Genomic DNA, 26,469 nt, shown 5'->3' with positions numbered 1-26,469 from the left:
ACTGAAGTTTCATGTTCAGCCATGAACTCATTGAATGGCGGTGCAGGCTAGAAGGGCTGAATGGCCTGCTCCTGCACCTATTTTCTATGTTTCTATGTTTCTAGGTACAGCAGGTGGTGAAAAAGGCAAATGGTATGTTGGCCTTCATTGCAAGCGGATTTGAGTATAGAAGCAGGGAGGTCTTCCTGCAGTTGTGCAGGGCCTTCGTGAGGCCTCACCTGGAATATTGTGCTCAGTTTTGTTCTCTTAATCTGAAGAAGGACATTCTTGCTATTGAGGGAGTGCAGAAAAGGTTCATGTGACTGATTCCCGGGACGGCAGGACTGACCTATGATGAGAGACTCGATCGACTGGGCCTGTATTCACTGGAGTTTAGAAGAATGAGAGGGGATCTCATAGAAACATATAAGATTCTGATGGCACTGGACAGGTTCGATGCAGGAAGAATGTTCCCGATGTTGAGAAAGTCCAGAACCAGGGGACATAGTCTAAGGATAAGAGGTAAGCCATTTAGGACCGAGATGAGGAGAAACTTCTTCACTCAAAGTTGTTAACCTGTGGAATTCTCTGCCGCAGAGAGTTGTTGATGCCAGTTCGTTACATATATTCAAGAGTGGGTTAGATATGGCCCTTACCTCTAAAGGGATCAAGTGGTATGGAGAGAAAGCAGGAAAGAGGTACTGAGGTGAATGATCAGCCATGATCTTATTGAATGGTGGTGCAGGCTCGAAGGGCCGAATGGACAATTCCTGCACCTATTTTCTATGTTTCTATATTTCTAACTAACTCTTCCCCCTCCTGAAGTCTTCAGGCTCTAAAACTGAAGCTTGGTGGCCCTCAGTCCCTGCTCCTTGATTTACATCCCCTTCTCTCCTCCTCTTTCCCCCTTGGTTGTGTTCCACACTCTGGGCCTTGGGCCTTCCCTGGGGATTCTCAGTATGAACAGGGTGTATGTGTTGAGACAGGATGTCCCAGCTCTCCACCTTTAAAGGGACAAGGAGAGGACCAGCTTGGCTGAATGGCCCTGCTTAGTGACATCACTGCAGCGCCTAGCAACCACCCTCCCTGAGCCCTGCTCATTATGGGCTGGGTTGAGCTCAGTGCTGTCACAGGAAGGGCAACAGGAGCAGGATTCGAGCCCTGTGGAGCCCAGGATTAATGGGGAGAGGTACAGGATCAATTTATACCTTATTGAGTGAGAAATGTCAGTGTCCCAGACACTACCTGTCCCTCAGTATCTGTGTCGAGGAGCGACCGATGGGTTCAATCTGTATCTAACCCATGCTGTGCCCGACTGGAGAGTGTTTGATGCTGGCACGAGGTGCTCAGCTCAATGAACACAACATTTTACCATAAGATGATCAGATAAACCCATCAGCTTCTCCCCTGGACACAGGCCCTGAAGGACCGGGAGTGTCTCTAATAATTTAGCTGGTGCCCTTGATTAAATTTAAGCACCTCACATCTCTTTTTAAAAATTCGTTCAGGGGATGTGTGTCTCGTCTCTCACCTCTCATTCTTCTAAACGCTGGAGAATATAGGCCTAGTCTACTCAATCTCTCATAGGACAATCCCCCCATCCCAGCAATCAGTCTGGTGAATCTTCATTGCACTCCCTCTATAGCAAGTTTATCTTTCCTTCGGTAAGGAGACCAAAACTGCACACAATACTCGAGGTGTGGTCTCACCAGGGGCCCTGTATAATTGCAGTAAGACGTACATACTCAAATCCTTTTTTAATAAAGGCCAATAAACCTATTGATTTCTTAATTGCTTGCTGCACCTGCATATTAATTTTTAGCGATTTGTGTACAAGAACACCCACGTCCCTCTGAACAGAATGTTTCACAAACTCTCACCATTTAAAAAAAATACTCTGCCTTTCTATTTTTACTATAAGTGTCTAACTTAACATTTCTTCACCTTATATTTTATTTGCCATGTTCTTGCCCACTCACTGAGCCTGTACATATCCGTTTGAAACCTCTTTTCATCCTCCTCACACTTACATCCCCAAATGGCTTTGTAGCCTCAGCAGACTTCGATATATGACATTTGGTCCCCTCATCCAAATTATTGATATAGATTGTGAATAGCTGGGGCCCAAGCACCGATCCTTGCAGCACCCCAACAGTTACAGCCTGCCAACCCGAAAATCACCCGTTTATTTCTACTCTCTGTTTTCTGTCAATTAACCAATCCTTAATCCTTGCTCGTATAATAATCTCTTGTGAGGCACCTCATCGAATGCCTTCTGTAAATCTAAATACACGTCTGTTCCAATGGGATTCTCACAGCCTCTTTGTCTGACTGGCTCTCTCTTTCCCATCATTTCGGTCTGTCCCTGTCTTTGCCTGTCTTTGTTAGTCCCTGCCTGTAAGCTGAGAAGTATTTCCATCATTTTCTGTTTTAGTCTCTATCGCTCTCTCTCTATCTGTCTCTCTCCTTGTCACTGTCTTTATCATTGTCTTTCTCTCACTCTTTCCCTCTCTCTCTTAATAGATCACACACACACAACTCTGTATATGTATATATTTGATTCTTTATCGCACTCAGTCTGCCTCTCCTTCTCAGTCTCACACTTTCTGTCTCTCGTTGTCTCTATCTCGCTGTCTGTCTCTCCCTATTTGTCGGTTTGTCTCTGTCTCTCAATGTGTATGTCGACTTCTCATGGTGTCCAGTTCTGTTCACAGTGGCTCGATTCCTGCTCTGACAGAACTGGTACCCGTCAGTTCCTCGTCAGCATAGTGGTGAATGTACCCGCCTGTCACGCGGGTAATCGGGGTTCAATTTTTCTGAGTAACGTTTAAAAAGGCAGCGACACAGTAGTCGTGGCTGAGTGGTTAAGGCGATGGACTAAAAATCCATTGGGTTATCCCGCGCAGGTTCGAATCCTGCCCACTACGATTCTCTGCATTTTTCATTCCATTTCACAATTTCACCGGTTCTCTGACAAACTGATCCTGAGATAGATGGAATAACATCCCACACCTTTCAACTTTGAAATTTTTTTCTCATTTTTATTAATCTGCAATATTCACGATACATCCGTTTCACAAATCGCATACATCAGTCAAAGTTGCGACAGTGATTCAGCCTGTCTATCCCTCGAGATGTCAAAGTCATCTGTGCATGCCCGTTGGTGCGTGCAAATTTTTGGTTATGTGTGTGTGTCTCGCTGTCTGTCTATCTCTTTATATGTCTCTGTGTATGTGCAACTGTCACTGGAAATCATCACCATGAATTTGGTATGTCCTGGAACTTATAAAAACGACTTGGGGAAAATAATACGGTTGTGAACTTTTGTATCGGCTTTGGTTCAGTGGGCGCATTCTCGACTGAATCGGGAGTTTGTCTGTTCAACTCGCACTCCTGAGACTTGAGCATATCATCTTGGCTAACACTCAAGTGCAGCACTTGGGGAATTTTGCAATGTTGAAGCTGTTGACTTGCGGATGAAATGTTAAATTGAAGCTCCGTCTGCACCCTCGGGTGGATATGAAAGTTCCCAGTGCATTACTCGAAAAAGAATAGGAGAGTTGCCCCCGTGTCAATATTACTAAAAATTTTCGTAAATGCTTACTGAAAGCCGATGTGTATGTGTTTGTATGTCGGGTTGGGGTTCAAGCCCAGATTCTCACAGAGACAGAATCCAGGTTCTCACAGGACCAGAATAGCCGAGTGGTTGAGGCGTTGGCCTTAAATTCAATGGGTTTGTCCCGCGTGGGTTCGTCCCCCACTCCTGGTATCTCTTTAATTTAACACGGATTTCCTCCCATTCTGATCAGTGAGACCGGATTTTCATCGGTTGAATCAGCAATTTTCTGTAACAATGTGACACTCTGAACCGATAATGAAATGAAATTGTGAAATGTATCTGTGTCGCTCGGTTTCTGCCTCTCTCTCTCTCTTCAGAGAGTTTTGTATGTTTGAGTCTTTGTCTCTCTCAATCTGACTCACTCTGTCTGTCCCTGATTCTCTGTTTGTCTTTGTCTCTCAATCTGTCTCTTTCTCACGGTGCCACGTCTGTTCCAATAGGATTCTCTCAGACTCTTTGTCTGACTGGCTCTCTCTTTCCCATCATTTCGGTCTGTCCATGTCTTTGCCTGTCTCTGTTATTCCCTGCCTGTAAGCTGAGAAGTATTTCCATCATTTTCTGTTTTAGTCTCTATCGCTCTCTCTCTATCTGTCTCTCTCCTTGTCACTGTCTTTATCATTGTCTTTCTCTCACTCTTTCCCTCTCTCTCTTAATAGATCACACACACACAACTCTGTATATGTATATATTTGATTCTTTATCGCACTCAGTCTGCCTCTCCTTCTCAGACTCACACTTTCTGTCTCTCGTTGTCTCTATCTCGCTGTCTGTCTCTCCCTATTTGTCGGTTTGTCTCTGTCTCTCAATGTGTATGTCGACTTCTCATGGTGTCCAGTTCTGTTCACAGTGGCTCGATTCCTGCTCTGACAGAACTGGTACCCGTCAGTTCCTCGTTAGTATAGTGGTGAATGTACCCGCCTGTCACGCGGGAGATCGGGGTTCAATTTTTCTGAGTAACGTTTAAAAAGGCAGCGACACAGTAGTCGTGGCTGAGTGGTTAAGGCGATGGACTAGAAATCCATTGGGTTATCCCGCGCAGGTTCGAATCCTGCCCACTACGATTCTCTGCATTTTTCATTCCATTTCACAATTTCACCGGTTCTCTGCCAAACTGATCCTGAGATCGATGGAATAACATCCCACACTTTTCAAATTTGACATTTTTTTCTCATTTTTATTAATCTGCAATATTCACGATACATCCGTTTCACAAATCGCAAACATCAGTCAAAGTTGCGACAGTGATTCAGCCTGTCTATCCCTCGAGATGTCAAAGTCATCTGTGCATGCCCGTTGGTGCGTGCAAATTTTTGTTATGTGTGTGTGTGTCTCGGTGTCTGTCTATCTCTTTATATGTCTCTGTGTATGTGCAACTGTCTGTGGCAATCATCACTATTAATTTGGTATGTCCTGGAACTTATAAAAAAGACTTGGGGAAAATAATACGGTTGTGAACTTTTGTATCGGCTTTGTTTCAGTGGCCGCATTCTCGACTGAATCGAGAGTTTGTCTGTTCAAGTCGCCTGAGACTTGAGCATATCATCTTGGCGAACACTCAAGTGCAGCACTTCGGGAATTTTGCAATGTTGAAGCTGTTGACTTGCGGATGAAATGTTAAATTGAAGCTCCGTCTGCACCCTCGGGTGGATATGAAAGTTCCCAGTGCATTACTAGAAAAAGAATAGGAGAGTTGCCCCCGTGTCAATATTACTAAAAATGTTCGTAAATGCTCACTGAAAGCCGATGTGCATGTGTTTGTATGTGGGGTTGGGGTTGAAGCCCAGATTCTCACAGAGACAGAATCCAGTTTCTCACAGGACCAGAATAGCCGAGTGGTTGAGGCGTTGGCCTTAAATTCAATGGGTTTGTCCCGCGTGGGTTCGTCCCCCACTCCTGGTGTCTCTTCAATTTAACACGGATTTCCTCCCATTCTGATCAGTGAGACCGGATTTTCATCCGTTGAATCAGCAATTTTCTGTTACAATGTGACACTCTGAACCGATAATGATATGAAATTGTGAAATGTATCTGTGTCGCTCGGTTTCTGCCTCTCTCTCTCTCTTCAGAGAATTTTGTATGTTTGAGTCTTTGTCTCTCTCAGTCTGACTCACTCTGTCTGTCCCTGATTCTCTGTTTGTCTCTGTCTCTCAATCTGTCTCTTTCTCACGGTGCCACGTCTGTTCCAATAGGATTCTCTCAGACTCTTTGTCTGACTGGCTCTCTCTTTCCCATCATTTCGGTCTGTCCATGTCTTTGCCTGTCTCTGTTATTCCCTGCCTGTAAGCTGAGAAGTATTTCCATCATTTTCTGTTTTAGTCTCTATCGCTCTCTCTCTATCTCTCTCTCTCCGCGTCACTGTCTTTATCATTGTCTTTCTCTCACTCTTTCCCTCTCTCTCTTAATAGATCACACACACATCTCTGTATATGCATATATTTGATTCTTTTTCTCACTCAGTCTGCCTCTCCTTCTCAGTCTCACACTTTCTGTCTCTCGTTGTCTCTATCTCGCTGTCTGTCTCTCCCTGTTTGTCTGTTTGTCTCTGTCTCTCAATGTGTCTGTCGACTTCTCCTGTGTCCAGTTCTGTTCTCAGTAACTCGATTCCTGCTCTGACAGAACTGATATTCGTCAGTTCCTCGTTAGTATAGTGGTGAGTATCCCCGCCCTGTCACCCCGGATATCGGGGTTCAATTCCCCGAAGGGAAGGCAGTTGTTTCAAGATGTCGAATTTTACTTCTGTTTCTTGGAAGAGATGCATATTAAAAAGTTCCAGAGCAATATCGAACTGCAAAAATACAGGTGGAGGAGATTGCCTCGTCCTGATTTTTAGCAAACGGAGAATTTTTCAGGAGTCTTTGGCCGTCTGCTGCACAGAGTTGGATGACTGAGTTTTTTCTGAGTAACGTTGAAAAAGGCAGCGATACAGTAGTCGTGGCCGAGTGGTTAAGGCGATGGACTAGAAATCCATTGGGTTATCCGGCACAGGTTCGAATCCTGCCGACTACGATTCTCAGCATTTTTCATTCCATTTCACAATTTAACCGGTTCTCTGCCAAACTGATCCTGAGATAGATGGAATAACATCCCACACCTTTCAACTTTGACATTTTTTTCTCATTTTTATTAATCTGCAATATTCACGATACATCCGTTTCAAAAATCGCAAACATCAGTCAAAGTTGCGACAGTGATTCAGCCTGTCTATTCCTCGAGATGTCTAAGGCATCTGTGCATGCCCGTTGGTGCGTGCAAATTTGTGGTTATGTGTATGTGGGTCTCTATGTCTGTCTAACTATTTTTATGTCTCTGTGTATGTGCAACTGTCACTGGAAATCATCACCATGAATTTGGTATGTCCTGGAACTTATAAAAACGACTTGGGGAAAAAAAATACCGTTGTGAACTTTTGTATCGGCTTTGGTTCAGTGGCCGCATTCTCGACTGAATCGGGTGTTTGTCTGTTCAAGTCGCACTCCTGAGACTTGAGCATATCATCTTGGCTAACACTCAAGTGCAGCACTTGGGGAATTTTGCAATGTTGAAGCTGTTGACTTTCGGATGAAATGTTAAATTGAAGCTCCGTCTGCACCCTCGGGTGGATATGAAAGTTTCCAGTGCATTATTCGAAAAAGAATAGGAGAGTTGCCCCCGTGTCAATATTACTAAAAATGTTCGGAAATGCTCACTGAAAGCCGATGTGTATGTGTTTGTATGTGGGGTTGGGGTTGAAACCCAGATTCTCACAGAGACAGAATCCAGGTTCTCACAGGACCAGAATAGCCGAGTGGTTGCGGCGTTGGCCTTAAAACGCAATGGGTTTGTCCCGCGTGGGTTCGTCCCCCACTCCTGGTGTCTCTTTAATTTAACACGGATTTCCTCCCATTCTAATCAGTGAGACCGGATTTTCATCGGTTGAATCAGCAATTTTCTGTAACAATGTGACACTCTGAACCGATAATGAAATGAAATTGTGAAATGTATCTGTGTCGCTCGGTTTCTGCCTCTCTCTCTCTCTTCAGAGAGTTTTGTATGTTTGAGTCTTTGTCTCTCTCAGTCTGACTCACTCTGTCTGTCCCTGTTTCTCTGTTTGTCTTTGTCTCTCAATCTGTCTCTTTCTTACGGTGCCACGTCTGTTCCAATGGGATTCTCTCCGACTCTTTGTCTGACTGGCTCTCTCTTTCCCATCATTTCGGTCTGTCCATGTCTTTGCCTGTCTCTGTTAGTCCCTGCCTGTAAGCTGAGAAGTATTTCCATCATTTTCTGTTTTAGTCTCTATCGCTCTCTCTATCTGTCTCTCTCCTTGTCACTGTCTTTATCATTGTCTTTCTCTCACTCTTTCCCTCTCTCTCTTAATAGATCACACACATACATCTCTGTATATGTATATATTTGGGTCTTTTTCTCACTCAGTCTGCCTCTCCTTCTCAGTCTCACAATTTCTGTCTTTCGTTGTCTCTATCTCGCTGTCTGTCTCTCCCTGTTTGTCGGTTTGTCTCTGTCTCTCAATGTGTCTGTCGACTTCTCCTGGTGTCCAGTTCTGTTCACAGTGACTCGATTCCTGCTCTGACAAAACTGGTACCCGTCAGTTCCTCGTTAGTATAGTGGTGAGTATCCCTGCCTGTCGAATTTTACTTCTGTTTCTTGGAAGAGATGCATATTAAAAAGTTCCAGAGCAATATGGAACTGTAAAAATACAGGTAGATGAGATTGCCTCGTCCAGATTTTTAGCAAACGGAGAATTTTTCAGGAGTCTTTGGCCGTCTGCTACACAGAGATGGATGATTGAGTTTTTTCTGAGTAAAGTTTAAAAAGGCAGGGACACAGTAGTCGTGACCGAGTGGTTGAGGCGATGGACTAGAAATCCATTGGGTTATCGCGCGCAGGTTCGAATCCTGCCGACTACGATTCTCAGCATTTTTCATTCCATTTCACAATTTAACCGGTTCTCTGCCAAACTGATCCTGAGATCGATGGAATAACGTCCCACACCTTTCAACTTTGACATTTTTTTCTAATTTTTATTAATCTGCAATATTCACGATACATCCGTTTCAAAAATCGCAAACATCAGTCAAAGTTGCGACAGTGATTCAGCCTGTCTATCCCTTGAGATGTCTGAGGCATCTGTGCATGCCCGTTGGTGCGTGCAAATTTTTGGTTATGTGTGTGGGTCTCTGTGTCTGTCTATCTATTTTTATGTCTCTGTGTATGTGCAACTGTCTGTGGAAATTATCACCATGAATTTGGTATGTCCTGGAACTTATAAAACGACTTGGGGAAAATAATACGGTTGTGAACTTTTGTGTCGGCTTTGGTTCAGTGGCCGCATTCTCGACTGAATCGGGAGTTTGTCTGTTCAAATCACACTCCTGAGACTTGAGCATATCATCTTGGCTAACACTCAAGTGCAGCACTTGGGGAATTTTGCAATGTTGAAGCTGTTGACTTTCGGATGAAATGTTAAATTGAAGCTCCGTCTGCACCCTCGGGTGGATATGAAAGTTTCCAGTGCATTACTCGAAAAAGAATAGGAGAGTTGCCCCCGTGTCAATATTACTAAAAATGTTCGTAAATGCTCACTGAAAGCCGATGTGCATGTGTTTGTATGTGGGGTTGGGGTTGAAGCCCAGATTCTCACAGAGACAGAATCCAGGTTCTCACAGGACCAGAATAGCCGAGTGGTTGAGGCGTTGGCCTTAAAACTCAATGGGTTTGTCCCGCGTGGGTTCGTCCCCCACTCCTGGTATCTCTTTAATTTAACACGGATATTCTCCCATTCTGATCAGTGAGACCGGATTTTCATCGGTTGAATCAGCAATTTTCTGTAACAATGTGACACTCTGAACCGATAATGAAATGAAATTGTGAAATGTATCTGTGTCGCTCGGTTTCTGCCTCTCTCTCTCTCTCTTCAGAGAGTTTTGTATGTTTGAGTCTTTGTCTCTCTCAGTCTGACTCACTCTGTCTGTCCTTGTTTCTCTGTTTGTCTTTGTCTCTCAATCTGTCTCTTTCTCACGGTGCCACGTCTGTTCCAATGGGATTCTCTCTGACTGTTTGTCTGACTGGCTCTCTCTTTCCCATCATTTCGGTCTGTCCATGTCTTTGCCTGTCTCTGTTAGTCCCTGCCTGTAAGCTGAGAAGTATTTCCATCATTTTCTGATTTAGACTCTATCGCTCTCTCTCTATCTGTCTCTCTCCTTGTCACTGTCTTTATCGTTGTCTTTCTCTCACTCTTTCCCTCTCTCTTTTAATAGATCACAACACACACATCTCTGTATATGTACATATTTGAGTCTTTTTCTCACTCAGTCTGACTCTCCTTCTCAGACTCACACTTTCTGTCTCTCGTTGTCTCTATCTCGCTGTCTGTCTCTCCCTGTTTGTCGGATTGTCTCTGTCTCTCAATGTCTCTGTCGACTTCTCATGGTGTCCACTGCTGTTCACAGTGACTCGATTCATGCTCTGACAGAACTGGTATCCATCAGTTCCTCGTTAGTATAGTGGTGAGTATCCTTGCCTGTCACGCCGGAGACCGGGGTTCAATTCCCCGACGGGGAGGCAGTTGTCTCAAGATGTCGAATTTAACTTCTGTTTCTTGTAAGAGATGCATATTAAAAAGTTCCAGAGCAATATAGAACTGTAAAAATGCAGGTAGATGAGATTGCCTCGTCCAGATTTTTAGCAAACGGAGAATTTTTCAGGAATCTTTGGCCGTCTGCTGCACAGAGATGGATGACTGAGTTTTTTCTGAGTAACGTTTAAAAAGGCAGCGACGCAGTAGTCGTGGCCGAGTGGTTAAGGCGATGGACTAGAAATCCATTGGGTTATCCCGCGCAGGTTCGAATCCTGCCGACTACGATTCTCAGCATTTTTCATTCCATTTCACAATTTAACCGGTTCTGTGCCAAACTGATCCTGAGATGGATGGAATAACGTCCCACACCTTTCATCTTTGACATTTTTTTTCATTTTTATTAATCTGCAATATTCATGATACATCCGTTTCAAAAATTGCAAACATCAGTCAAAGTTGCGACAGTGATTCAGCCTGTCTAACCCTCGAGAGGTCTGAGGCATCTGTGCATGCCCGTTGGTGCGTGCAAATTTTTGGTTATGTGTGTGTGGGTCTCTGTGTCTGTCTATCTCTTTATATGTCTCTGTGTATGTGCAACTGTCTGTGGAAATTATCACCATGAATTTGGTATGTTCTGGAACTTATAAAAACGACTTGGGGAAAATAATACGGTTGTGAACTTTTGCATCGGCTTTGGTTCAGTGGCCGCATTCTCGACTGAATCGGGAGTTTGTGTGTTCAAGTCGCACTCCTGAGACTTGAGCATATCATCTTGGCTAACACTCAAGTGCAGCACTTGGGGAATTTTGCAATGTTGAAGCTGTTGACTTTCGGATGAAATGTTAAATTGAAGCTCCGTCTGCACCCTCGGGTGGATATGAAAGGTCCCAGTGCATTACTCGAAAATAAATAGGAGAGTTCCCCCGTGTCAATATTACTAAAAATGTTCGTAAATGCTCACTGAAAGCCGATGTGTATGTGTTTGTATGTGGGGTTGGGGTTGAAGCCCAGATTCTCACAGAGACAGAATCCAGGTTCTCACAGGACCAGAATAGCCGAGTGGTTGAGGCGTTGGCCTTAAAACTCAATGGGTTTGTCCCGCGTGGTTTCGTCCCCCACTCCTGGTGTCTCTTTAATTTAACACGGATTTCCTCCCATTCTGATCAGTGAGACCGGATTTTCATTGGTTGAATCAGCAATTTTCTGAAACAATGTGACACTCTGAACCGATAATGAAATGAAATTTTGAAATGTATCTGTGTCGCTCGGTTTCTGCCTCTCTCTCTCTCTTCAGAGAGTTTTGTATGTTTGAGTCTTTGTCTCTCTCAGTCTGACTCACTCTGTCTGTCCCTGTTTCTCTGTTTGTCTCTGTCTCTCAATCTGTCTCTTTCTCACGGTGCCACGTCTGTTCCAATGGGATTCTCTCAGATTCTTTGTCTGACTGGCTCTCTCTTTCCCATCATTTCGGTCTGTCCATGTATTTGCCTGTCTCTGTTAGTCCCTGCTTGTAAGCTGAGAAGTATTTCCATCATTTTCTGTTTTAGTCTCTATCGCTCTCTCTCTATCTCTCTCACTCTTTCCCTTTCTCTCTTAATAGATCACACACACACATCTCTGTATATGTATATATTTGATTCTTTTTCGCACTCAGTCTGCCTGTCCTTGTCAGTCTCACACAAACTGTCTCTCGTTGTCTCTATCTCGCTGTCTGTCTCTCCCTGTTTGTCGGTTTGTCTCTCTCTCTCAATGTGTCTGTCGACTTCTCCTGGTGTCCAGTTCTGTTCACAGTGACTCGATTCCTGCTCTGACAGAAGTGGGACCCGTCAGTTCCTCGTTAGTATAGTGGTGAGTATCCCCGCCTGTCACGCGGGAGACCGCGGTTCAATTCCCCGATGGGGAGGCAGTTGTTTCAATATGTCGAATTTTACTTCTGTTTCTTGGAAGAGATGCATATTAAAAAGTTCCAGAACAATATCTTGCGTTGGGGGACTTTACGAACCGAGCTGCCATTACCAGTCGCTCCCTTCTGTACTGTGCAATGATTGTAAAGCTAATTCAGTGACTTGAGCCATTCTAAAATGTCTCACTGTTTTTGATGATGCATTTCACTTGCTTGTCTAATTTGGAAAGAGTTCAGAATTGTGCATTGTGACGAAGTTTTCCTTCACAGGTGGAGTCAAATTTGTTTCAAAATATTCTGTTCCCACTTTCCCCAACCTCGCCCCCCCCCCGCACCCCCAACCCCCAATTTTTAGAACACTGCAGTACTGACTGGGACGGTCACAAGTTCGATCCTTGATCTGGGCTTTTAGTTGAGCTCAGCCAAGGCAGCAGTTCACAGGTTATAATTGTCCTCTGTACAACTGGGAAGTGTGTGGATGTCATTTGAGGACAGGAGTTGAGGCTGTGATGCCTACCACAGTGGCAATCCTGCTGGCCCTCACTGAATCGACTGACCGTGAGGCACTAGAGGTTAACTAATGTCTGTGGAATTGCACCGAGCCAGATTCAGCACTTTCTGGAGATAATAAAGCTCAGGCGATGAAATGAATGTTGATTTTAGACAGTAAATGTCTAGAATAAGGAATTTAGGAGGGACAGGAGGGGACAGAATGTTCCATAGAATCTAGAATTGTCTATTCTTAATTTATATCCTGTACTTAAAGTAACAACGTTTGTAACCACCATTTATTTGCAGGGTATTAGAAGGGGAGGATCTGCAACTGGGAAACGCAATCCAGACATCGCGTTAAGATTTGACAGATTCCCCAGATTGATCAGGATCATCTTATTATCAGCCTTTGTAAAAACACCAATCACAGCGGGGAGAAACAGGACACATGTTCTGTGTGTGGATGCTCCTCCAACCAATCGTTCAGCCTGTGAGACTCGTGCACCCACCTGACTCAACACTGTAAATGTGGGGACAGCGGGAATGGATGCTGTTGTGCGTGGAAAGAGATTCAGTCGCTCATCTCACCAACTGACATTCGAGCAGATAGATAACAAACTTTCTCCTGTGAATATAGAGCTGGGTTATTAGTCCGTGATGTGTTCACTTATTCATCTTGGTGACTCTAAACCTTTGCCAATTATTTCATGTGATCAGTTTACATGTACATATTTTTAAAAATGCATTTGCTGAGTGGATTCAAATTTAAATTGAACCCAGGTTTGCAGGCGGGGTGCTCCATTCACACATCGAAGGTGAGAGAGATGCTGTGGGGCACACGCTAAGTCCAGTATCTGAAAGTGATTACCAGACTGGGAACTTGATGGTATGAGAACTGTAATAATCCAGAATTAGAAAGGAGAAAAGGCCCAAATTGGTGCAGTCAGTAAGGACATCAGTTAGTCCCCTCTGGTCTTGGAGATATCAAATATCGACACACTGTGTTATTTGAAACATGAAAACATTAAGCTCTAGCCCAGTTATAGGTTATTCACATCAGCAGAAACAAACCCCAAGTGATACAACAAACATGATTCAATCAGGATGCGATTAACAGCAGCAAAAACAATAGAATCCAACCCCTGCAGACACTTGTGAACTCGCTGGTGTCTCAGCAGGTGGGATGACTGAGTGAATCCCTTCCCACACTCAGAACAGGAGAACGGCCTCTCCCCAGTGTGAATTCGCTGGTGTGTCAGCAGGTGGGATGAATGAGTGAATCCATTCCCACACTCAGAGCAGCTGAACGGGCTCTCCCCAGTGTGACTGTGACTATGCATTTTCAGCTTACAAGGTTGGGTTCAGTTCTGCAACCGCTGTGTGCAGAGTGAGAATAAAATCAATGAGCTGCCGATTCTCTCCGCTGGACAATGGGTCTTTTGTGCTGGCCCAATAGGGTGAGACGGGCTGGCCGAATAGGGTGAGCCCAGGCTGGCCCAATAGGTGAGTCCAGGCTGGCCCAATAGTGTGAGACGGGCGGGCCCAATAGTGTGAGCCGGGCTGGCCTAGTAGGGCGTGGCAAGGCTGGCCCAATAGGTGAGCCCGGGCTGGCCCAATGAGGTGAGCCTGGGATGGCCTGGGCCAGGTGAGCCTGGGCTAGCCCAATAGGGTGATCACAGGCTGGCCCAATAGGGTGAGCCAGTTTGGCCCAGAGTCACCAGACAACAATCACCAGAACAACAAGGTTCCCTTTCAGGGGCCACTGATCTGGGCACAAACATGATGTCCAATAAAACTGACAGACACCCTGAAGCCCCGCCCACCCAATGTCCCTGCCGTGTAGAAACTCCGAATGGAGCACTTGCTTTAGGAGGCTTGTATTGGGAATATGGACAGCAGAAATTGTAGAGTACACTCCATAACGCCTCATGGTTGACCTTGTCAAAGGCCTTCGTCATGTCAAAAAATGTTGAACCAAAGCCTCAGTCACTGACACCAAGTTCCTCCCATGTGATATAAACCAACCCTTGTCACTGACAACAAGTGGACTGGGAAAATATGTTAGAGGATAAGACTGTAGAAATGCAATGGCAAACAATTAAGGAGATATTTCATAACTCTCAGCAAAGGTTTAGTCAAGTGAGAAATAAAGATGCTAAGAGAAGAATGAACCATCCCTGCCTAACTAAGGAAGTAAAGGATGGTAGCAAATTGAAAAAAGGCATATAATGTTGCGAACGACAGTGGAAGGCCTGAGGATTGGGAAATTTTTAGAAACCAGCAAAGGACGACGAAAAAATGATAAAGACAGTGAAGATAGCAGATGAAAGCAAATTAGCAAGGAATATGGAAACAGAAAATAAGAGCTTCTACATGGATATAAAACGGAAACGAGCAGCTGATGTCCCTTAGAAGGTGAAACTGGAGAATTAATAATGGGTAACACGGAAATAGCAGAGACTTTAAAAAATAATTTTGAATCGGTCTTCATGGTAGAGGGCACCTAAAAACTTCCTAATAGTTGATAACCAAGGAGCTATTGCGGGGGGCGGGGGAGCGGGGGAGCAATCACTTTCAGTAGAGATCAAATGCTAATCAAACTAATGGGACTAAAGACGGACAAGTCCCCTGGAATTGATTACATGCATTCTAGGTTCTGAAAAAAGTGGCTGCAGAGATAGAGGGTGCATCGGTTGTAATCTAACAAAATTCCCTAAATTCTGGCGAGGTACCAGTGGACAGGAATACCGCAAATGTAACACCCCTAATTAAAAAAGGAGTGAGACAGAGAGCAGGAACCTATAGACCAGTTAGTCTACCATCTGTCAGTGGGAACATACTGGAGTCCATCATTAAGGAAAAGTAGCAAGACATTTAGAAAATCATGTTGCAGTCAAGCAGAGTCAGCATGATTTTATGAAAGAGAAAAATCATGTTGACAAATTTCCTGGAGTTGTTCGAGGATGTAATGAGCGAAGTGGATACAGGAGATCCAGTTGATGCTGTATATTTGGATTTCCATAAAGCATTCCATATGGTGCTACACAAAAGGCTAATGCACAAGCTAAGAGCTCATGGGGTTGGGGTTAATGTATCACCGTGGATGGAGGATTGGCAAACTAACAGAAAACAGAGAGTCGGGATAAATGGATCATTTTCAGGTTGGCAAACCGTAACTAGTGGAGTGCCACAGGGATCAGTGCTGGGGCCTTAACTATTTACCATTTATATTAATGACTTGGATGAAGGGACCGAGTGTAACATAATCAAATTTGCTGATGATACAAAGATAGTTGGGAAAACAAGCTGTGAGGAGGACGCAAATAATCTATGAAAGGATATAGCCAGGCTCAGTGAGTGGGCAAAATCTGGCAGATGGACTGTAATGTGTTAAAATGTTAGCTTATCCCCTTTGGTAGTACAAATAAAAAAGCAAATTATTCTTTAAATGGGGACGATTACAAAATGCTGCAGCACGGAGGGATCTGGCGGTTCTTGTACATGAAATGCAAATATTTAGCATGCAGGTACAGCAATAATCAGGAAAGCAAATGGTATGCTGGCCTTTATTGCAAGGGAGATGGAGTATGAAAGTAGGGAAGTCCTGCTATAAATGTACAGGGCGTTGGTAAGACCACACCTGGAGCACTGCACACAGTTTTGGTTTGGACTTGACTCCATTGCCGTGCCAGGGGTTTTGCTACACCAGATGGGGGACACCATTTGGGGATACTGATTCCCCACCAATTCCCATTCCCCTTCTTTCTGGTGGATAATGGAGGGGCCGCTGTGTGTAATGTGCAAGTCAGTAAGAATTGTCAGCAAGCTCTATCTAATTGGAGATTATATTCAGTACAAACGTTTACATTATTATAGATTGTGTACCAAAGATCAAGGTAGGATTAAAGTAAAAGTTCATAATTTTATTTTTGAGAGTTGCTGAATTAAGGGGAAAGATAACACACAGAGTTTTTAAATGGACACTGCAGCCCCGAGAACACAATCAGCAATATATCCAGAATATTAAGGTCCAGCCCAGTTTCAGGGTTATTATCAGCAGAAACAAACCCCAACTGTGAGAATGAACATGGTTCAGTCGGGATGTGATTAACAGCAGCAATAACAGCAGATTCTAACCCTTTGTGTTACTTGTGAACTCGCTGGTGTGGCAGCAAGTCGGATGACTGAGTGAATCCCTTCCCACACTCAGAGCAGGTGAACAACCTCTTCCCAGTGTGAACTCACTGGTGTGTCAGCAGGTGGGATGACCGAGTGAATCGCTTCCCACACTCAGAGCAGGTCAACTTGTTCTCCCATGTGTGAACTCGCTGGTATTTCAGCTGGTGGGATGATGCAGTGAATCCCTTTCCACACAGAGAGCAAGTGAATGGCCTCTCCCCAATGTGACTACGTCGATGAATTTCCAGTTCTGACGGCGATCTGAGTCCATTCCCACAGTCACCACATTTCCACGGTTTCTCCGTGGTGTGGGTGTCCTTGTGAATCTCCACAGTTGGTCGATCAGTTGAAGCCTAACCCATGTGCACAAAACGTTTACAGTTTCTCGGTGCTTTGTATGCTGCGATGTTTTCTTCAGGCTGTGTAACTGGTTAAAGCTCTTTCCGCAGTCCGTGCACTGGAACACTCACTCGGGAGTGTGTGTCTCAGTGCCTTTCCAGTCAAACTGATGTTTGAAATCTTTTCCCACAGGCAAGACAGACAAACATTGCTCGTTTCACTTTCAAAGGCCGATGATATTCAGGTCCTGATGCATCGAGTGACTCTGTCAGATCTTGACATGATATTTGGTTTGTGTTTCCTGTCTGAAAATCTCCCCTTCTAATACGCTGTAAAATGGGATAACAAAACTCATCGCTGTCAGTACAGGACAGAAATTCAGGATATACTCATCTAGTTTCCATGGAACATGCTTATCTCCCTTGTCCTTCCAAAGCTATAAATCCCTCTCCCACACGTTGGCCCACCTGCTGTGCTGAAATCCAAATCAACACAAATTTCGAGACAGTTTCTCCTCCGCTCCCAGTTTTCACTACCGATTTTGGTTGGGTTCAGGTTTACACTCACTGGTTCCCCTCCTTCTCCTTCCCAGAATGTGCTGACACTGGCTGGGTTCAGTTCTACACTCACAGGTACACTTCCTTCTCCTAAAGGTGCTGACTCTGGCTGGGTTCAGTTCTACACTCACTGGTTCCCCTCCCCTGAATGTGTTGAATGTGGCTGGGTTCAGTTCTACAATCACTGGTTCCCCTTCCCTGAAGTTGCTGACTCGAGCTGGGTTCAGTTCCAGACACTGATATCATTCACTTTGTACCTGCACCAAGATGGCCGCACATTGCACTGTGCGACTAACTGAATCAAGATGGCGGAGCGCTGAACCTGCCTTCCTGCACCAAGATGCCCGCTGTTAGCCTGGGCCTGTGATTGGGTAAAAGACCCGAAGCTGCAATCGCCGATATTCTGGTTACTATTTCGGGCTTGCGGCGGGTACCGGTTGTTAATGAAGCCTCCCTTACTCCCTGGTGGTCCATTATTCCCCTTCGTCCCACTGAAAAGGATACTTCTGTAGAGCCTGCCCGAAATGTGTCTCCTCCACTATTACACGAAGCGCGCATACTCCAAACAAAGCCAAGACCAGCACCGGCGCACTGAGCTCCTGGACTCTGCGTGTGGCACATTCTCCCCCACGGGGCATGCTGGGTACATAAGACCATGAGAAATAAGAGCAGGAGGGGGCCACCCGGCCCCCGGAGCCTGCTCCCTATTCAATAACATTGGACGGGACAGTCTGGGGGGGAGCTTTACTCCATATCTAACCCGTGCTGTACTTGCTGTGGGAGTATTTGACGCGACATTATCGAGGGAGCTTTACTCTGTATCTAACCCGTGCTGTACCTGCCCTGGGAGTGTTTGATGGGACTGTGTAGAAGAAGCTCTAATCTGTATCTAACCAATGCAGTATCTGCTCTGGAATGCTTGGGGCAGGGTTGAGGAAGATATACTCTGTATCTAACCTGCTTTGTACCTGCCCTTGCAATGTCTGCTGGGAGAGTGTTGAGGGAGCTTTACTCTGTTTCTAAGCAAGGCAAATATATCCTTCCTTAGATAAGTCGACCAAAGCTGTGCACAATTCTAGAGAGATTAGAGAGAGAATTACACTGTATCTACATTGTGCTGTAGCTGTGCTTGGAGTGTTTATTTCGACAGTGTAGAGGGAGCTTTACTTAGTGTATAACCAATGCAGTACCTGCTCTGGGAGTGTTTGATCGAACAGTGTAGAGGGAGATTTACTTTATATGTAACAAATGCTGTATCTGCAACGGAATGGCTGGGTCAGGGTAGAAGGAGATGTACTCCGTGTAACCTGTGCTGTACCTGTCCTGGGAGTGTTTGATGGGGCAGTGTAGAGTGAGTTCTACTCCGTATCTGACGCTGCTGTACCTGCCCTGCGAGTGTTTGATGGGAAAGTGTAGAGGGAGCTTTACTCTGTATCTAAACACGTGCTGTACCTGCACTGGGAGTGTTTGATGGGACAGTGTTGAGGGAGCTTTACTCTGCATCTAACCACGTGCTGTACCTGCCCTGGGAGTATTTGATGGGACAGGGCAGAGGGAGCTTTACTCTGTATCTAACCTGTGCTGTACCTGCCCTGAGAATGTTTTGTGACAGGGTTGAGGAAGATATACTCCATGTCTAACCTATACTGCACCTGCCCTGGGACTGGTTAATGGCAAAGTGTAGAGGGAGCTTTACGCTGTATCTAAACCATGTTGTACGTGCCTTGGGAGCATTTGGGATATTGTAGTCTGAGATTTACTCTGTATCAACCCTGATAGTGTTTGAGACAGGATAGAGTGAGATTTACTCTGTATCTAACCCGTGCATACTGGTAGTTCTGATATCAGTAGTAGTGAAAATGCTAAAATCTATTATTAAGCACGTAGTATGTAATAACACGATTGGGCAGAATGAACACGGATTTATGAGAGGGAAATTGTACTCGACAAATCTGTTAGCATTTCTTGAGTTTGTCAATCGCAGGATAGACAAGGGCGAACCACTTGATGTGGTTTATTTAGATTTACAAAAGGCATTCAATGAGGTGCCACAAAAGGGATTATTAAACAAAATTATCGCTCGTGAGATTAGGGGTAATATATGAACAAGGATTGGTTAACGGTCAGAAAACAGAGAGTAGGAATAAACGGGTGATTTTCGGGTTGGCAGGCTGTAACTGGTGGGGTGCTGCAAGGATCGGTGCTTGGGCCCCAGCTATTCACAATCTATATCAATAATTTGGATGAGGGGACCAAATGTAATATATCGAAGTTTGCTGAGGCTACAAAGCTAGTTGGGAATGTAAGTGTGAGGAGGATGAAAAGAGGTTTCAAAGGGATAGAACAAAGCTCAGTGAGTGGGCAAGAACATGGTAAATGGAATATAATGTGAAGAAATGTTAAGTTAGATACTGACAGTAAAAATAGAAAGGCAGAGTATTTATTTTAAATGGTGAGTGATTGGGAAATGTTGGTGTTCAGAGGGACCTGGGTGTTCTTGTATACAAATCGCTAAAAGCTTATATGCAAGCAATTAAGAAAGCAAATGGTATATTGGCCTTTATTACAAAAAGATTTGAGTATAAGAGTAAAGACATCTTACTGCAATTATAAAGGGCTCTGGTGAGACCACACCTGGAGTATTGTGTGCAGTTTTGGTCTCCTTACGTAAGGAAAGATAAACTTGCTATAGAGGGAGTGCAATGAAGGTTCGCCAGACTGATTTCTGGGATGGCGTGATTGTCCTATGAGAGATTGAGTAGACTAGGCCTATATTCGCTCTCGTACAGAAGAATGAGAGATGAGAGGCGAGGCCCACATCCCATTAACGAATTTTTAAAAAGAGATGTGAGGTATTTAAATTTGATCAAGGATACCAGCCAAATTATTAGAGACACTCCCTGTCCTTCAGGACCTGTGTCCAGGGGTGAAGCTGATGGGTTTATCTGATCATCTTTGGATTAAATATTGTGATCATTGAGCTGAGCACCTCGTGCTAGCATCAAACATTCTCCAGTCGGGCACAGCGCGGGTTAGATACAGAGTGAACCCATCGGTCGCTCCCCGACACAGATACTGAGGGACAGGGAATGTCTGGGACAATGACATTTCGCACTCAATAAGGTATAAATTGATCCTATACCTCTCCCCATTAATCCTGAGCTTCACACGGGTCATATACTGCTCCTGCTTCCCTTCCTGTAACAACACTGAGCTCAACACAGACCAAAATGATCAGGGCTCAGGGAGGTTGGTTGTTAGGCACTTTAGTGATGTCATAAAGCAGGGCCATCAGCCCAGCTAGTCCTCTCCATGTCCCTTTAAAGGAGGAGAACTGGGACATCCTGTCTCAGCACACATCCATCTGTTCATACTGAGAATCCCCGGGAAAGGCCCAAGGCCCATAGTGTGGAACACAACCAAGGGGGAAAGAGGAGGAGAGCTGGGATATCCTGTCTCAACACACATCCCCCTGTTCATACTGAGAATCCCCGGGGAAGGCCCAAAGCCCAGAGTGTGGAACACAACCAAGGGGGAAAGAGGAGGAGAGAAGGGGACGTAAATCAAGGAGTGGGGACTGAGGGCCACCAAGCTTCAGTTTTAGAGTCTGTAGACTTCAGGAGGGATAAGCGAGTTCTGTAGTTTCAGGATCCAGGGAGAGAACAAGGAGCAGATGGGGAGACTGGTGTGGATTCCAGCACAGTGAGGATGCAGGGCGAGAGAGATTGTGTCGGGCCGTGTATTAGGGGTGTGGGAGGGACAAGAGAGGAAAGGTTAGAGGAGGAATTACTGCAGCAGTGTCCATCAATAGTGAGAGAGAGAAGGTGGGGGTCAGAGTGGGCCCTGGACAGGCCGGTAAACTGTTTGTTTGCTGTGACCAGCTTTCCTTCTGTCACAAATAGCCTCCTGTAGCCCACTGACAAAAACAGCCCATTAAACGCCCAATGTCCTTTTGTCTGGTGAGGTCTCCCTTTGTGAAACATGGGTTGTTGTTAAAGCTTCTCATTCTGACTCACTAGTGAGACAGTATCCGCTGTCCCTTTTATTACATGGACTTCATCTTTGCCGGTATTGGTAACACGCCCGGGATCACTAAACACAAAACCCAGTCTGTTAATCACTTTCAGCTACTTGACTTATTGTGTGCTCCACAGCATCTCTCTCACCTTCAATGTGTGAATAGAGTATCACGCCCGCAAAGCTCGTTTAAGTTCATTTCCACGCAGCAAATCTATTTAAGAAAAGCCTGTCGGCCGATGAGACACTGTTCAGGTGCCAGTGTGCTGCTGGTTTGTCCGGCATTTTGCCTGTAATGGAAAATAACTGCACATTTCTCCCAGTGTAACCATTGCTGTAATGAAATGTGTCTTTTAATCAGCCTCACTTCCTTGCTCATGTCTGCTGCAATTGTGTAGAAAGGGGATGTGTGAACAGATGTTCTTTGTATTGAGATGTGAAACAAGGAAACGGTATCTGTGTGTGGCAGTGACACAGCCTTGTTGTCAGAGGCAGAACCATGCACCGATATCCTTGTGCTTATGGTTTGAGCAGGGTTAGTTCATGAATGCTCAAGCTAAGAGGTGCCAGGCATTGGGAGCAGCAGCAGTAAATAAAATCTTAATGCAAATTCCGATGTAGTTTATCTTCATTTATTCCTATTTTAATGGCTTTTGCTGAATGTGTCCCATGCCAAGTGCCAGGATATTGAATCAGGCCCACCCGAAAAAATGAGTTTGACATCCTGAGCTAGACAATGTCAACCGGATTCCCCCATCCACATCCTGACAACTTCTTTACAAACTCAAGCTAGTTTGTAAGACATGACCTTGTTTTCCGGAATCCATGTTCAGTATCTCTAATGGCCCCTTCACTTTCCCCATGATGGAAAACAGCATCTCTCAGGATCCCTTCAAGCACCTTCCCAGTGATCAAGGTCACGTTGATGGGCCTTCAGTTTCCGAGCTCTGGCTTGTGCACAATTGAAAAATGGGAACTACATGTGCTACCTTCCAATCTCAGGGAACAACCCATGAATCTACTGAGCTGTTGGCGATATGGGCAAGTGGCTGGCAGAGCACCCATCCCATCTCTTTTAGCACCCTTTCGTGGATATCATCCACACCTTACACTGTCAAGATTAACCCGCACGGGCTGCTGTCAGTGAAGAGAGATGAGAAAGACCAAAGTGCCATTTTCCCCTCTCAGTATGACCCTGAAGGGCTGTGTCCATGCTGAAGTTCTTCCCCCATATGATCCTCCCCCCAGCTTGTCCTCTCTGAGCTCCAGCCAGGTGATGCTAAACACTCGGGTAGGAAAGAGAAAAATCTACAGCAATGTGTTGAAAGCAACACGAATTTATTTGTCTCCATCCCAAATATTGAACTCCAGTCCAGTTACAGGAGTTTTCATCAGCGGAAACAAACCCGAACTGTCAGAATGAACATGGTTCAGTCGGGTTGTGATTAACAGCAGCAATAACAGCATAATCCAACCCCGACAATCATTTGTGAACTCGCTGGTGCCTCAACAGATGGGATGACCGAGTGAATCACTTCCCACACACGGAACAGGTGAACGGCCTCTCCCCAGTGTGAATTCGCTGATGTATCAGCGGGTTAGATGACTGAGTGAATCCCTCCTGACACTCGGAGCGGGTGAACGGCCTCTCCCCACTGTGAACTCGTTGGTGTGTTTCCAGCTGGGACGGGTAGTTGAAACGTTTACCACAGTCCCCACATTTACACAGTTTCTCCCCAGTGTGACTGCACTTGTGTCTCTCCAGGTTGGATGATCGGCTGAAGCCTTGTCCACACACAGAGCACGTGTACACTTTCTTCCCGCTATGAACAGTGCTTTTTGTATCCATAGTTGCTGGATGATAATCCATTCCCGATGAATCGAGTGATTTCGTCAGATGTTAATATAATGTTTGGTTTGAGCCTCCGGTCGATAAATCCTCCCATTTTAATACCCTGAAAAGTGAATTTCAGTCAAGAAAAAGGGTGGATGAGAGAGAATCCACAAAAACCCAAAGGCACTTTGAGAAACATAGAAACATAGAAACATAGAAAATAGGTGCAGGAGTAGGCCATTCAGCCCTTCTAGCCTGCACCGCCATTCAATGAGTTCATGGCTGAACATGAAACGTCAGTACCCCCTTCCTGCTTTCTCGCCATAACCCTTGATCCCCCGAGTAGTAAGGACTTCATCTAACTCCCTTTTGAATATATTTAGTGAATTGGCCTCAACTACTTTCTGTGGTAGAGAATTCCACAGGTTCACCACTCTCTGGGTGAAGAAGTTTCTCCTCATCTCGGTCCTAAATGGCTTACCCCTTATCTTCAGACTGTGACCCCTGGTTCTGGACTTCCCCAACATTGGGAACATTCTTTCTGCATCTAACCTGTCTAAACCCGTCAGAATTTTAAACGTTTCTATGAGATCCCCTCTCATTCTTCTGAACTCCAGTGAATACAAGCCCAGTTGATCCAATCTTTCTTGATAGGTCAGTCCCGCCATCCCGGGAATCAGTCTGGTGAACCTTCGCTGCACTCCCTCAATAGCAAGAATGTCCTTCCTCAAGTTAGGAGACCAAAACTGTACACAATACTCCAGGTGTGGCCTCACCAAGGCCCTGTACAACTGTAGCAACACCTCCCTGCCCCTGTATTCAAATCCCCTCGCTATGAAGGCCAACATGCCATTTGCTTTCTTAACCGCCTGCTGTACCTGCATGCCAACCTTCAATGACTGATGTACCATGACACCCAGGTCTCGTTGCACCTTCCCTTTTCCTAATCTGTCACCATTCAGATAATAGTCTGTCATCTCTGTTTTTACCACCAAAGTGGATAACCTCACATTTATCCACATTATACTTCATCTGCCATGCATTTGCCCACTCACCTAACCTATCCAAGTCACTCTGCAGCCTAATAGCATCCTCCTCGCAGCTCACACTGCCACCCAACTTAGTATCATCTGCAAATTTGGAGATACTGCATTTAATCCCCTCGTCTAAATCATTAATGTACAATGTAAACAGCTGGGGCCCCAGCACAGAACCTTGCGGCACTCCACTAGTCACTGCCTGCCATTCTGAAAAGTACCCGTTTACTCCTACTCTTTGCTTCCTGTCTGACAACCAGTTCTCAATCCACATCAGCACACTACCCCCAATCCCATGTGCTTTAACTTTGCACATTAATCTCTTGTGTGGGACCTTGTCGAAAGCCTTCTGAAAGTCCAAATATACCACATCAACTGGTTCTCCTTTGTCCACTTTACTGGAAACATCCTCAAAAAATTCCAGAAGATTTGTCAAGCATGATTTCCCTTTCACAAATCCATGCTGACTTGGACCTATCATGTCACCATTTTCCAGATGCACTGCTATGACATCCTTGATAATTGATTCCATCATTTTACCCACTACTGAGGTCAGGCTGACCGGTCTATAATTCCCTGTTTTCTCTCTCCCTCCTTTTTTAAAAAGTGGGGTTACATTGGCTACCCTCCACTCCATAGGAACTGATCCAGAGTCAATGGAATGTTGGAAAATGACTGTCAATGCATCCGCTATTTCCAAGGCCACCTCCTTAAGTACTCTAGGATGCAATCCATCATGCCCTGGGGATTTATCGGCCTTCAATCCCATCAATTTCCCCAAAACAATTTCCCGACTAATAAAGATTTCCCTCAGTTCCCCCTCCTTACTAGACCCTCTGACCCCTTTTATATCCGGAAGGTTGTTTGTATCCTCCTTAGTGAATACCGAACCAAAGTACTTGTTCAATTGGTCCGCCATTTCTTTGTTCCCCGTTATGACTTCCCCTGATTCTGACTGCAGTGGACCTACGTTTGTCTTCACCAACCTTTTTCTCTTTACATACCTATAGAAACTTTTGCAATCCGCCTTAATGTTCCCTGCAAGCTTCTTCTCGTACTCCATTTTCCCTGTCCTAATCAAACCCTTTGTCCTCCTCTGCTGAGTTCTAAATTTCGCCCAGTCCCCAGGTTCGCTGCTATTTCTGGCCAATTTGTATGCCACTTCCTTGGCTTTAATACTATCCCTGATTTCCCTAGATAGCCACGGTTGAGCCACCTTCCCCTTTTTATTTTTACGCCAGACAGGAATGTACAATTGTTGTACTTCATCCATGCGGTCTCTAAATGTCTGCCATTGCCCATCCACAGTCAACCCCCTAAGTATCATTCGCCAATCTATCCTAGCCAATTCTCGCCTCATACCTTCAAAGTTACCCTTCTTTAAGTTCTGGACCATGGTCTCTGAAATTACTGTTTCATTCTCCATCCTAATGCAGAATTCCACCATATTATGGTCACTCTTCCCCAAGGGGCCTCGCACAATGAGATTGCTAATTAATCCTCTCTCATTACACAACACCCAGTCTAAGATGGCCTCCCCCCTAGTTGGTTCCTCAACATATTGGTCTAGAAAACCATCCCTTATGCACTCCAGGAAATCCTCCTCCACCGTATTGCTTCCAGTTTGGCTAGCCCAATCTATGTGCATATTAAAGTCACCCATTATAACTGCTACACCTTTATTGCATGCACCCCTAATTTCCTGTTTGATGCCCTCCCCAACATCCCTATTACTGTTTGGAGGTCTGTACACAACTCCTACTAACGTTTTTTGCCCTTTGGTGTTCTGCAGCTCTACCCATATAGATTCCACATCATCCAAGCTAATGTCTTTCCTAACTATTGCATTAATCTCCTCTTTAACCAGCAATGCTACCCCACCTCCTTTTCCTTTTATTCTATCCTTCCTGAATGTTGAATACCCCTGAATGTTGAGTTCCCA

The 26,469-nt window shown here is 45.0% G+C and overlaps 3 non-coding genes across 3 annotated transcripts; all 3 read left to right on the top strand.

The window, feature by feature from the left end:
* The first annotated feature begins 2,825 nt into the window (after positions 1 to 2,825).
* On the top strand, positions 2,826 to 2,906 carry trnaf-aaa (transfer RNA phenylalanine (anticodon AAA)). The gene has a single exon. It is a non-coding gene; the product is annotated as a tRNA-Phe (tRNA).
* A 3,617-nt stretch (positions 2,907 to 6,523) lies between these two features.
* trnas-aga (transfer RNA serine (anticodon AGA)) lies at positions 6,524 to 6,604 on the top strand. The gene has a single exon. It is a non-coding gene; the product is annotated as a tRNA-Ser (tRNA).
* A 3,771-nt stretch (positions 6,605 to 10,375) lies between these two features.
* Positions 10,376 to 10,456, top strand: trnas-aga (transfer RNA serine (anticodon AGA)). Its single transcript has one exon. It is a non-coding gene; the product is annotated as a tRNA-Ser (tRNA).
* Positions 10,457 to 26,469: the final 16,013 nt, after the last annotated feature.

The sequence above is a fragment of the Pristiophorus japonicus genome, unplaced genomic scaffold, assembly GCF_044704955.1.
Source record: "Pristiophorus japonicus isolate sPriJap1 unplaced genomic scaffold, sPriJap1.hap1 HAP1_SCAFFOLD_684, whole genome shotgun sequence".
Taxonomy (NCBI): domain Eukaryota; kingdom Metazoa; phylum Chordata; class Chondrichthyes; family Pristiophoridae; genus Pristiophorus; species Pristiophorus japonicus.
This window is presented reverse-complemented; position numbering and strand designations above follow the sequence as displayed.